This window comes from Anser anser, assembly GCF_964211835.1.
Source record: "Anser anser genome assembly, contig: HAP1_SCAFFOLD_32, whole genome shotgun sequence".
In the NCBI taxonomy this organism is placed as follows: domain Eukaryota; kingdom Metazoa; phylum Chordata; class Aves; order Anseriformes; family Anatidae; genus Anser; species Anser anser.
The window spans coordinates 1,976,987-1,988,804 of NW_028154148.1; positions in this window are offsets into that span (position 1 = coordinate 1,976,987).

An 11,818-nucleotide genomic window follows, 5' to 3' on the forward strand; every position below is an offset into this window, starting at 1 on the left:
GGCACCACTGGGGATGCACTGCAGTGAGTGCAGAGAGTACACTGGCACCACTGGGGATGCAGTGCAGTGAGTGCAGGGAGTGCACTGGCACCACTGGGGATGCACTGCAGTGACTCCAGAGAGGGCACTGGCACCACTGGGGATGCAGTGCAGTGAGTCCAGAGAGTGCACTGGCACCACTGGGGATGCACTGCAGTGAGTCCAGAGAGGGCACTGGCACCACTGGGGATGCAGTGCAGTGAGTCCAGAGAGTGCACTGGCACCACTGGGGATGCAGTGCAGTGAGTCCAGAGAGTGCACTGGCACCACTGCTGATGCACTGCAGTGAGTCCAGACAGTGCACTGGCACCAGTGGGGATGCAGTGCAGTGAGTCCAGGGATTGCACTGGCACCACTGGGGATGCAGTGCAGTGAGTCCACAGAATGCACTGGCACCTTGGGGATGCAGTGCAGTGAGTCCAGAGAGTGCACTGGCACGACTGGTAATGCAGTGCAGTGAGTCCAGAGAGTGCACTGGCACCACTGGGGATGCAGTGCAGTGAGTCCAGAGGGTGTACTGGCACCAGTGGCGATGCAGTGCAGTGAGTCCAGAGGGTGCACTGGCACCACTGGGGATGCAGTGCAGTGACTCCAGAGAGTGCACTGGCACCAGTGGAGATGCAGTGCGGTGAGTCCAGAGAGTGCACTGGCACCAGTGAGGATGCAGTGCAGTGACTCCAGAGAGTGCACTGGCCCCACTGCGGATGCAGTGCAGTGAGTCCAGAGAGTGCACTGGCACCACTGGGAATGCAGTGCAGTGAGTCCAGAGAGTGCACTGGCACCACTGGGGATGCAGTGCAGTGAGTCCAGAGAGTGCACTGGCACCACTGGGGATGCAGTGCAGTGAGTCCAGACAGTGCACTGGCACCAGTGGGGATGCAGTGCAGTGAGTCCAGGGAGTGCACTGGCACCACTGGGGATGCAGTGCAGTGAGTCCAGAGAATGCACTGGCTACTTGGGGATGCAGTGCAGTGAGTCCAGAGAGTGCACTGGCACCACTGGGGATGCAGTGCAGTGAGTCCAGAGAGTGCACTGGCACCACTGGGGATGCAGTGCCGTGAGTCCAGAGGGTGCACTGGCACCAGTGGCGATGCAGTGCAGTGAGTCCAGAGGGTGCACTGGCACCAGTGGGGATGCAGTGCAGTGACTCCAGAGAGTGCACTGGCACCACTGGGGATGCAGTGCGGTGAGTCCAGAGAGTGCACTGGCACCACTGGGGATGCAGTGCAGTGACTCCAGAGAGTGCACTGGCCCCACTGCGGATGCAGTGCAGTGAGTCCAGAGAGTGCACTGGCACCACTGGGGATGCAGTGCAGTGAGTCCAGAGAGTGCACTGGCACCAGTGGGGATGCAGTGCACTGACTCCAGAGAGTGCACTGGCACCACTGGGAATGCACTGCAGTGAGTCCAGAGAGTGCACTGGCACCACTGGGGATGCAGTGCAGTGAGTCCAGAGAGTGCACTGGCACCACTGGGGATGCAGTGCAGTGAGTCCAGAGGGTGCACTGGCACCAGTGGCGATGCAGTGCAGTGAGTCCAGAGGGTGCACTGGCACCACTGGGGATGCAGTGCGGTGACTCCAGAGAGTGCACTGGCACCAGTGGGGATGCAGTGCGGTGAGTCCAGAGAGTGCACTGGCACCAGTGAGGATGCAGTGCAGTGACTCCAGAGAGTACACTGGCACCAGTGGGGATGCAGTGCAGTGAGTCCAGAGGGTGCACTGGCACCAGTGGGGATGCAGTGCAGTGAGTCCAGAGAGTGCACTGGCACCACTGGGAATGCACTCTAGTGAGTCCAGAGAGTGCACTGGCACCACTGGGGATGCAGTGCAGTGAGTCCAGAGAGTGCACTGGCACCACTGGTGATGCAGTGCAGTGAGTCCATAGAGTGCACAGGCACCAGTGGGGATCGCAGTATCACAGATTTCTAGGTTGGAAGAGACCTCAAGATCATCGAGTCCAACCTCCGACCTAACTCTAAGTACTCCACTAAACCATATCGCTAAGCTCTACATCTAAATGTCTTTTAAAGACCTCCAGGGATGGTGACTCCACCACCTCCCTGGGCAGCCCGTTCCAATGCTTAATAACCCTTTCGGTAAAGAAGTACTTCCTAACATCCAATATAAAACTCCCCTGTCGCAACTTTCGCCCATTCCCCCTCGTCCTGTCACCAGGCACGTAGGAGAACAGACCAACCCCCACCTCTTTACAGCCTCCTTTAAGGTAACTGTAGAGAGTGATAAGGTCGCCCCTGAGCCTCCTCTTCTCCAGGCTGAACAAGCCCAGCTCCCTCAGCCGCTCCTCGTAAGACTTGTTCTCCAGACCCCTCACCAGCTTGGTCGCCCTTCTCTGGACTCGCTCGAGCACGTCCATGTCCTTCCTGTAGCGAGGGGCCCAAAACTGAAGACAGTACTCGAGGTGCGGCCTCACCAGAGCCGAGTACAGGGGCACAATCACTTCCCTAGACCTGCTGGCCACACTGCTTCTTATGCAGGCCAGGATGCTGTTGGCCTTCTTGGCCACCTGGGCACACTGCTGGCTCATATTCAGCCGACTATCAACCAATACTCCCAGGTCCCTCTCGGCCAGGCAGCTTTGCAGCCACTCATCTCCCAGCCTGTAGCTCTGCTTGGGGTTGTTGCGCCCCAGGTGCAGGACCCGGCACTTGGCCTTGTTGAACTTCATACAGTTGACCTCAGCCCATCGCTCCAGCGTATCCAGATCCTCCTGCAGAGCCTTCCTGCCCTCGAGCAGATCGACACACGCACTTAGCTTGGTGTCATCTGCAAACTTACTGAGGGTGCACTGGACGCCCTCATCCAGATCATCGATAAAGATATTAAAGAGGACCGGCCCCAGTACCGAGCCCTGGGGGACACCACTAGTGACCGGCCTCCAACCAGATTTGACTCCATTCACCACAACTCTCTGGGCCCGGCTATCCAGCCAGTTTCTAACCCAGCGAAGCGTACGCCAGTCCAAGCCCCGAGCAGCCAGTTTCTTGAGGAGAATGTTGTGGGGAACTGTGTCAAAAGCCTTACTGAGGTCAAGGTAAACCACATCCACAGCCTTTCCCTCATCCACCAAGCGCGTCACTTGGTCATAGAAGGAGATCAGGTTCGTCAAGCAGGACCTACCTTTCATAAACCCATGCTGACTGGGCCTGATCGCCTGCTTGCCCTGCAAGTGCCGCGTGTTGACCCTCAAGATAATCTGCTCCATGAGCTTTCCTGGCACTGAGGTCAAACTGACAGGCCTATAGTTCCCCGGGTCTGCCCTGCGGCCCTTCTTATAGATGGGCGTCACATTGGCAAGCCGCCAGTCAACTGGGACCTCCCCCGATAGCCAGGACTTCCGATAAATGATGGTAAGCGGCTCGGCCAGCTCCTCCGCCAGTTCTTTCAGTACCCTCGGTGCATCCCATCCGGCCTCATCGACTTGCGCACATCCAAGCTCCGTAGCAGGTCGCCAACCATTTCCTCATGGATAGCGAAGGCCACATCCTGCTCCCCATCCCCTTCCACCAGCTCAAGGCACTGGGTATCCAGAGAACAACCGGTACTGCCGCTAAAGACTGAGGCAAAGAAAGGGATGCACTGCAGTGACACCAGAGAGTGCACTGGCACCACAGGGGATGCAGTGCAGTGAGTCCAGAGAGTGCACTGGCACCACAGGGGATGCAGTGCAGTGAGTCCAGAGAGTGCACTGGCACCACTGGGGATGCACTGCAGTGAGTGCAGAGAGTACACTGGCACCACTGGGGATGCAGTGCAGTGAGTGCAGGGAGTGCACTGGCACCACTGGGGATGCACTGCAGTGACTCCAGAGAGGGCACTGGCACCACTGGGGATGCAGTGCAGTGAGTCCAGAGAGTGCACTGGCACCACTGGGGATGCAGTGCAGTGAGTCCAGAGAGGGCACTGGCACCACTGGGGATGCAGTGCAGTGAGTCCAGAGAGTGCACTGGCACCACTGGGGATGCAGTGCAGTGAGTCCAGAGAGTGCACTGGCACCACTGCTGATGCACTGCAGTGAGTCCAGACAGTGCACTGGCACCAGTGGGGATGCAGTGCAGTGAGTCCAGGGATTGCACTGGCACCACTGGGGATGCAGTGCAGTGAGTCCACAGAATGCACTGGCACCTTGGGGATGCAGTGCAGTGAGTCCAGAGAGTGCACTGGCACGACTGGTAATGCAGTGCAGTGAGTCCAGAGAGTGCACTGGCACCACTGGGGATGCAGTGCAGTGAGTCCAGAGGGTGTACTGGCACCAGTGGCGATGCAGTGCAGTGAGTCCAGAGGGTGCACTGGCACCACTGGGGATGCAGTGCAGTGACTCCAGAGAGTGCACTGGCACCAGTGGAGATGCAGTGCGGTGAGTCCAGAGAGTGCACTGGCACCAGTGAGGATGCAGTGCAGTGACTCCAGAGAGTGCACTGGCCCCACTGCGGATGCAGTGCAGTGAGTCCAGAGAGTGCACTGGCACCACTGGGAATGCAGTGCAGTGAGTCCAGAGAGTGCACTGGCACCACTGGGGATGCAGTGCAGTGAGTCCAGAGAGTGCACTGGCACCACTGGGGATGCAGTGCAGTGAGTCCAGACAGTGCACTGGCACCAGTGGGGATGCAGTGCAGTGAGTCCAGGGAGTGCACTGGCACCACTGGGGATGCAGTGCAGTGAGTCCAGAGAATGCACTGGCTACTTGGGGATGCAGTGCAGTGAGTCCAGAGAGTGCACTGGCACCACTGGGGATGCAGTGCAGTGAGTCCAGAGAGTGCACTGGCACCACTGGGGATGCAGTGCCGTGAGTCCAGAGGGTGCACTGGCACCAGTGGCGATGCAGTGCAGTGAGTCCAGAGGGTGCACTGGCACCAGTGGGGATGCAGTGCAGTGACTCCAGAGAGTGCACTGGCACCACTGGGGATGCAGTGCGGTGAGTCCAGAGAGTGCACTGGCACCACTGGGGATGCAGTGCAGTGACTCCAGAGAGTGCACTGGCCCCACTGCGGATGCAGTGCAGTGAGTCCAGAGAGTGCACTGGCACCACTGGGGATGCAGTGCAGTGAGTCCAGAGAGTGCACTGGCACCAGTGGGGATGCAGTGCACTGACTCCAGAGAGTGCACTGGCACCACTGGGAATGCACTGCAGTGAGTCCAGAGAGTGCACTGGCACCACTGGGGATGCAGTGCAGTGAGTCCAGAGAGTGCACTGGCACCACTGGGGATGCAGTGCAGTGAGTCCAGAGGGTGCACTGGCACCAGTGGCGATGCAGTGCAGTGAGTCCAGAGGGTGCACTGGCACCACTGGGGATGCAGTGCGGTGACTCCAGAGAGTGCACTGGCACCAGTGGGGATGCAGTGCGGTGAGTCCAGAGAGTGCACTGGCACCAGTGAGGATGCAGTGCAGTGACTCCAGAGAGTACACTGGCACCAGTGGGGATGCAGTGCAGTGAGTCCAGAGGGTGCACTGGCACCAGTGGGGATGCAGTGCAGTGAGTCCAGAGAGTGCACTGGCACCACTGGGAATGCACTCTAGTGAGTCCAGAGAGTGCACTGGCACCACTGGGGATGCAGTGCAGTGAGTCCAGAGAGTGCACTGGCACCACTGGTGATGCAGTGCAGTGAGTCCATAGAGTGCACAGGCACCAGTGGGGATCGCAGTATCACAGATTTCTAGGTTGGAAGAGACCTCAAGATCATCGAGTCCAACCTCCGACCTAACTCTAAGTACTCCACTAAACCATATCGCTAAGCTCTACATCTAAATGTCTTTTAAAGACCTCCAGGGATGGTGACTCCACCACCTCCCTGGGCAGCCCGTTCCAATGCTTAATAACCCTTTCGGTAAAGAAGTACTTCCTAACATCCAATATAAAACTCCCCTGTCGCAACTTTCGCCCATTCCCCCTCGTCCTGTCACCAGGCACGTAGGAGAACAGACCAACCCCCACCTCTTTACAGCCTCCTTTAAGGTAACTGTAGAGAGTGATAAGGTCGCCCCTGAGCCTCCTCTTCTCCAGGCTGAACAAGCCCAGCTCCCTCAGCCGCTCCTCGTAAGACTTGTTCTCCAGACCCCTCACCAGCTTGGTCGCCCTTCTCTGGACTCGCTCGAGCACGTCCATGTCCTTCCTGTAGCGAGGGGCCCAAAACTGAAGACAGTACTCGAGGTGCGGCCTCACCAGAGCCGAGTACAGGGGCACAATCACTTCCCTAGACCTGCTGGCCACACTGCTTCTTATGCAGGCCAGGATGCTGTTGGCCTTCTTGGCCACCTGGGCACACTGCTGGCTCATATTCAGCCGACTATCAACCAATACTCCCAGGTCCCTCTCGGCCAGGCAGCTTTGCAGCCACTCATCTCCCAGCCTGTAGCTCTGCTTGGGGTTGTTGCGCCCCAGGTGCAGGACCCGGCACTTGGCCTTGTTGAACTTCATACAGTTGACCTCAGCCCATCGCTCCAGCGTATCCAGATCCTCCTGCAGAGCCTTCCTGCCCTCGAGCAGATCGACACACGCACTTAGCTTGGTGTCATCTGCAAACTTACTGAGGGTGCACTGGACGCCCTCATCCAGATCATCGATAATGATATTAAAGAGGACCGGCCCCAGTACCGAGCCCTGGGGGACACCACTAGTGACCGGCCTCCAACCAGATTTGACTCCATTCACCACAACTCTCTGGGCCCGGCTATCCAGCCAGTTTCTAACCCAGCGAAGCGTACGCCAGTCCAAGCCCCGAGCAGCCAGTTTCTTGAGGAGAATGTTGTGGGGAACTGTGTCAAAAGCCTTACTGAGGTCAAGGTAAACCACATCCACAGCCTTTCCCTCATCCACCAAGCGCGTCACTTGGTCATAGAAGGAGATCAGGTTCGTCAAGCAGGACATACCTTTCATAAACCCATGCTGACTGGGCCTGATCGCCTGCTTGCCCTGCAAGTGCCGCGTGTTGACCCTCAAGATAATCTGCTCCATGAGCTTTCCTGGCACTGAGGTCAAACTGACAGGCCTATAGTTCCCCGGGTCTGCCCTGCGGCCCTTCTTATAGATGGGCGTCACATTGGCAAGCCGCCAGTCAACTGGGACCTCCCCCGATAGCCAGGAATTCCGATAAATGATGGTAAGCGGCTCGGCCAGCTCCTCCGCCAGTTCTTTCAGTACCCTCGGGTGCATCCCATCCGGCCTCATCGACTTGCGCACATCCAAGCTCCGTAGCAGGTCGCCAACCATTTCCTCATGGATAGCGAAGGCCACATCCTGCTCCCCATCCCCTTCCACCAGCTCAAGGCACTGGTATCCAGAGAACAACCGGTACTGCTGCTAAAGACTGAGGCAAAGAAAGGGATGCACTGCAGTGACACCAGAGAGTACACTGGCACCACCGGGGATGCAGTGCAGTGAGTCCAGAGAGTGCACTGGCACCACTGGGGATGCACTGCAGTGAGTGCAGAGAGTGCACTGGCACCACTGGGGATGCAGTGCAGTGAGTGCAGAGAGTACACTGGCACCACTGGGGATGCAGTGCAGTGAGTGCAGGGAGTGCACTGGCACCACTGGGGATGCACTGCAGTGACTCCAGAGAGTGCACTGGCAGCACTGGGGATGCAGTGCAGTGAGTCCAGAGAGTGCACTGGCACCACTGGGGATGCACTGAAGTGACTCTAGAGAGTGCACTGGCACCACTGGGGATGCAGTGCAGTGAGTCCAGAGAGTGCACTGGCACCACTGGGGATGCAGTGCAGTGACTCCAGAGAGTGCACTGGCACCACTGGGGATGCAGTGCAGTGAGTCCAGAGAGTGCATTGGCACCACTGGGGATGCAGTGCAGTGAGTCCACAGAGTGCACTGGCACCACTGGGGATGCAGTGCACTGAGTCCAGAGAGTGCACAGGCACGACTGGTAATGCAGTGCAGTGAGTCCAGAGAGTGCACTGGCACCAGTGGGGATGCAGTGCAGTGAGTCCAGAGAGTGCACTGGCACCACTGGGAATGCACTGCAGTGAGTCCAGAGAGTGCACTGGCACCACTGGGGATGCAGTGCAGTGAGTCCAGACAGTGCACTGGCACCAGTGGGGATGCAGTGCAGTGAGACCAGGGAGTGCACTGGCACCACTGGGGATGCAGTGCAGTGAGTCCAGAGAGTGCACTGGCACCACTGGGGATGCAGTGCAGTGAGTCCAGAGAGTGCACTGGCACCACTGGGGATGCAGTGCAGTGAGTCCAGAGAGTGCACAGGCACCAGTGGGGATCACAGTATCACAGATTTCTAGGTTGGAAGAGACCTCAAGATCATCGAGTCCAACCTCCGACCTAACTCTAAGTACTCCACTAAACCATATCGCTAAGCTCTACATCTAAACGTCTTTTAAAGACCTCCAGGGATGGCGACTCCACCACCTCCCTGGGCAGCCCGTTCCAATGCTTAATAACCCTTTCGGTAAAGAAGTACTTCCTAACATCCAATATAAAACTCCCCTGTCGCAACTTTCGCCCATTCCCCCTCGTCCTGTCACCAGGCACGTAGGAGAACAGACCAACCCCCACCTCTTTACAGCCTCCTTTAAGGTAACTGTAGAGAGTGATAAGGTCGCCCCTGAGCCTCCTCTTCTCCAGGCTGAACAAGCCCAGCTCCCTCAGCCGCTCCTCGTAAGACTTGTTCTCCAGACCCCTCACCAGCTTGGTCGCCCTTCTCTGGACTCGCTCGAGCACGTCCATGTCCTTCCTGTAGCGAGGGGCCCAAAACTGAAGACAGTACTCGAGGTGCGGCCTCACCAGAGCCGAGTACAGGGGCACAATCACTTCCCTAGACCTGCTGGCCACACTGCTTCTTATGCAGGCCAGGATGCTGTTGGCCTTCTTGGCCACCTGGGCACACTGCTGGCTCATATTCAGCCGACTATCAACCAATACTCCCAGGTCCCTCTCGGCCAGGCAGCTTTGCAGCCACTCATCTCCCAGCCTGTAGCTCTGCTTGGGGTTGTTGCGCCCCAGGTGCAGGACCCGGCACTTGGCCTTGTTGAACTTCATACAGTTGACCTCAGCCCATCGCTCCAGCGTATCCAGATCCTCCTGCAGAGCCTTCCTGCCCTCGAGCAGATCGACACACGCACTTAGCTTGGTGTCATCTGCAAACTTACTGAGGGTGCACTGGACGCCCTCATCCAGATCATCGATAAAGATATTAAAGAGGACCGGCCCCAGTACCGAGCCCTGGGGGACACCACTAGTGACCGGCCTCCAACCAGATTTGACTCCATTCACCACAACTCTCTGGGCCCGGCTATCCAGCCAGTTTCTAACCCAGCGAAGCGTATGCCAGTCCAAGCCCCGAGCAGCCAGTTTCTTGAGGAGAATGTTGTGGGGAACTGTGTCAAAAGCCTTACTGAGGTCAAGGTAAACCACATCCACAGCCTTTCCCTCATCCACCAAGCGCGTCACTTGGTCATAGAAGGAGATCAGGTTCGTCAAGCAGGACCTACCTTTCATAAACCCATGCTGACTGGGCCTGATCGCCTGCTTGCCCTGCAAGTGCCGCGTGTTGACCCTCAAGATAATCTGCTCCATGAGCTTTCCTGGCACTGAGGTCAAACTGACAGGCCTATAGTTCCCCGGGTCTGCCCTGCGGCCCTTCTTATAGATGGGCGTCACATTGGCAAGCCGCCAGTCAACTGGGACCTCCCCCGATAGCCAGGACTTCCGATAAATGATGGTAAGCGGCTCGGCCAGCTCCTCCGCCAGTTCTTTCAGTACCCTCGGTGCATCCCATCCGGCCTCATCGACTTGCGCACATCCAAGCTCCGTAGCAGGTCGCCAACCATTTCCTCATGGATAGCGAAGGCCACATCCTTCTCCCCATCCCCTTCCACCAGCTCAAGGCACTGGGTATCCAGAGAACAACCGGTACGGCCGCTAAAGACTGAGGCACAGAAAGGGATGCACTGCAGTGACACCAGAGAGTACACTGGCACCACAGGGGATGCAGTGCAGTGAGTCCAGAGAGTGCACTGGCACCACTGGGGATGCACTGCAGTGAGTGCAGAGAGTACACTGGCACCACTGGGGATGCAGTGCAGTGAGTGCAGGGAGTGCACTGGCACCACTGGGGATGCACTGCAGTGACTCCAGAGAGGGCACTGGCACCACTGGGGATGCAGTGCAGTGAGTCCAGAGAGTGCACTGGCACCACTGGGGATGCACTGCAGTGAGTCCAGAGAGTGCACTGGCACCACTGGGGATGCAGTGCAGTGAGTCCAGAGAGTGCACTGGCACCACTGCGGATGCACTGCAGTGAGTCCAGAGAGTGCACTGGCACCACTGGGGATGCAGTGCAGTGAGTCCATAGAGTGCACTGGCACCTTGGGGATGCAGTGCAGTGAGTCCAGAGAGTGCACTGGCACGACTGGTAATGCAGTGCAGTGAGTCCAGAGAGTGCACTGGCACCACTGGGGATGCAGTGCAGTGAGTCCAGAGGGTGCACTGGCACCAGTGGCGATGCAGTGCAGTGAGTCCAGAGGGTGCACTGGCACCACTGGGGATGCAGTGCAGTGACTCCAGAGAGTGCACCGGCACCAGTGGGGATGCAGTGCGGTGAGTCCAGAGAGTGCACTGGCACCACTGGCGATGCAGTGCTGTGAGTCCAGAGAGTGCACTGGCCCCACTGCGGATGCAGTGCAGTGAGTCCAGAGAGTGCACTGGCACCAGTGGGGATGCAGTGCAGTGAGTCCAGAGAGTGCACTGGCACCAGTGGGGATGCAGTGCACTGACTCCAGGGAGTGCACTGGCACCACTGAGAATGCACTGCAGTGAGTCCAGAGAGTGCACTGGCACCACTGGGGATGCAGTGCAGTGAGTCCAGAGAGTGCACTGGCACCACTGGGGATGCAGTGCAGTGAGTCCAGAGGGTGCACTGGCACCAGTGGCGATGCAGTGCAGTGAGTCCAGAGGGTGCACTGGCACCACTGGGGATGCAGTGCGGTGAGTCCAGAGAGTGCACTGGCACCAGTGAGGATGCAGTGCAGTGACTCCAGAGAGTGCACTGGCACCAGTGGGGATGCAGTGCAGTGAGTCCAGAGAGTGCACTGGCACCACTGGGGATGCAGTGCACTGACTCCAGAGAGTGCACTGGCACCACTGGGAATGCAGTGCAGTGAGTCCAGAGAGTGCACTGGCACCACTGGGAATGCACTCTAGTGAGTCCAGAGAGTGCACTGGCACCACTGGGGATGCAGTGCAGTGAGTCCAGAGAGTGCACTGGCACCACTGGGGATGCAGTGCAGTGAGTCCAGAGAGTGCACAGGCACCAGTGGGGATCGCAGTATCACAGATTTCTAGGTTGGAAGAGACCTCAAGATCATCGAGTCCAACCTCCGACCTAACTCTAAGTACTCCACTAAACCATATCGCTAAGCTCTACATCTAAATGTCTTTTAAAGACCTCCAGGGATGGTGACTCCACCACCTCCCTGGGCAGCCCGTTCCAATGCTTAATAACCCTTTCGGTAAAGAAGTACTTCCTAACATCCAATATAAAACTCCCCTGTCGCAACTTTCGCCCATTCCCCCTCGTCCTGTCACCAGGCACGTAGGAGAACAGACCAACCCCCACCTCTTTACAGCCTCCTTTAAGGTAACTGTAGAGAGTGATAAGGTCGCCCCTGAGCCTCCTCTTCTCCAGGCTGAACAAGCCCAGCTCCCTCAGCCGCTCCTCGTAAGACTTGTTCTCCAGACCCCTCACCAGCTTGGTCGCCCTTCTCTGGACTCGCTCGAGCACGTCCATGTCCTT